Below are 2,529 nucleotides of genomic sequence, written 5' to 3' on the forward strand. Positions count from 1 at the left end.
TTAAGCTTATCTTCACAAAAGTTTTAGATCATAGTAGTTCATATATACAATATACAGTACTCCCACATATCCAACATAAAACCCTTTTCCCTTCCACAGAAATAATCTTTTTACATATTCATACTATATTTACAGAAACTGATGTACATAGCTTTCAAACAAGGTAATATTTGGGTTTACATTGTGGTTTATATTTTAGACTACACAATTTTCTATATTTTTAGTTATCTTATGTTTTACATTATGATTTATATTTTATCTTAGCAGTCCCTATGTATTCTTGGTGTAATTTAACATGTTTTATATCCATCCTTGCGAAATCTTGTGGAACACATCTATTGCCCACACAGTTACATTGGTTCCATCTATTCAATACCTCTTTCCCCCTCTCCAGATCATCCTTCTTTAATGGTCTTTGCCCTCACACTTGGGGGATTGTTGCTGATCCAGTGGGGAATGTGACAATACTTCCCTGGCTAGGAACTCAGCATTCCCTCATTTGTTGTTTGTAACTTTAACTACTATGAAAATACCCAACATATATCTGAACAATTCTATGTACTCTACGTACATCACCTGGAGAGCTCCCTCCCAACCATGTGCCCCCCATCAATAACACTTCACACCCGTGTTCCTCCTCTGCCATAGTTGAACACCTCTGTTTTCCAAAACTTCCTAAAAAATGAAGACTGATATATTAGGCTTCCAGTTATCTTTTATCCTGCTTCACCAGGCATTGAAGACTGCATTAAAGATAGACCAGTATAGTTCTACATGTATCTTCCAGGAGGGACTTGGGACAGAGAGACAGAGAGGCCACTGGGAAAACTTGGAGTCCATGCTCCTACAGCTGGGAACACTGCCCATCCCCCACACTCAAAGCAAACAGCCTTGGTAAAACACATGGCTGAGCAGCCAAAGGAAAGGACATATACCTCACTGGAAGAAGGAGTGTGCAGAGGAAGACTGAGTGAAATTTCTCCTCAGCAAGTTTAAGCAACATAACCCAAAGTTTTTGTTGTTTTGTTTTTGTGGTTTTTAATGAGAAATCTTTATTGATCAGTGTTCCTGATTGTATATTTACTCTGGAAACATAATACAAATGAAACACATTAGAAGGCTCTCTGAATGTACACAGAGGATTAGACTTGGGAATAAGCATAAGCCAAATGATTCTGGAAAGCAAGCAGGAATCAGAATGTGTAGCAACTATCTTTTTGACAGAGTAGTGCAAACAGAAGGCTTATGTTGCTACCCATTCTACTACAAAAGCAGTTCATGCCTATCTTTTTCTCCTTAAGTCAGTTTTCTCTCAATTTTTTTCCATTAATTCTTTTTATTATTTCTTTAAGATACTTAGATTATACAAATGTCACAAAAAATGGGGGATTCCCATATACTCCACTCCCCACACCTCCCACATTTTCCCACATTAACAACATCTTTCATTAGTGAGGTACATTCATTGAAATTGATTAATAAATTTTGGAGCATTGCCACTAAGCATGGATTAAAGTTTACATTGTAGTTTATGTTGTCTCCCATCCAATCAAAAGATCCAGGCAGTGGAAATTGAAGGAGTCGTCTCTGTGGAAAGGTTTGCCAAAGATTGCCATCTTCTGGCCAGCCAGGAAAGTGAACAAATACAGTCTTGTCTCCCCCACTTCTTTCCCAGACACCATAAATCCTGTCTATTCTCCAATAGCAGCTCCCTGAACCTGTTTTGATTGCTTTAATGGGATAATCTTAAAGTTTTAGGAAAAAAAATAAAGTAAAAACCAGAGAAGCTGTGAAATAAAACCACTATTCAAGAGAGAGAAATTGGTCAACAGGGCAAATTCTTCAGCCAATCAATAATCAGATGCTTAGATATTGTCAAAAATAACAGCCATACTAAGAAACAGGAAGTCATGGCAAGTTAAAGGAAAAAAAAAAAAAAAAAAAAAAACAAGAATCCAGACAAGACAAAGTATTGGAAAAAAAACCTAATCAATGATGTTCACACAATTCTCCTTAATTAATTTAAGGAGCTGAAGGAAAACATGACTAAAGAGATAAAGATATGAAGCTGACATTCTGTGAGCATAAAGAACAATGTAAGACTGCCAAAAAAAGTAACGGAGTTTATGGGAATGATAGACAATGGGTGAGATTAAAAATGTATTAGAGGCATATAACAGCAGATTTGAAATGTTAGAAGATGAATAAATGAAATCGAAAATAGAACATTACTTAGCTACAGTGCTAAAAACAGCAAAGTACTGACACGTAGGTAGATTGACCAATGGGATCTAATTGAGTGTTCATAAATAGACCCTCAAATCTACAGTCAAATGATTTTTGACAAGGTTGTCAAACTCACTCAACTGGATCAGAATAGACTTTCTAAAAATTAGTGCTTTGAAAATTGGATACCCATATCTAAAAGAAAGAAAGATGGTCCCTTACACTTTTTATATAAAAATTAATTAAAAATGGATCAATATCCTATAAACAAAAACTATATCCATAAATCTCTTAGAAGAAAAT

The sequence above is a fragment of the Dasypus novemcinctus genome, chromosome 10 (genome assembly GCF_030445035.2).
Source record: "Dasypus novemcinctus isolate mDasNov1 chromosome 10, mDasNov1.1.hap2, whole genome shotgun sequence".
NCBI lineage: Eukaryota > Metazoa > Chordata > Mammalia > Cingulata > Dasypodidae > Dasypus > Dasypus novemcinctus.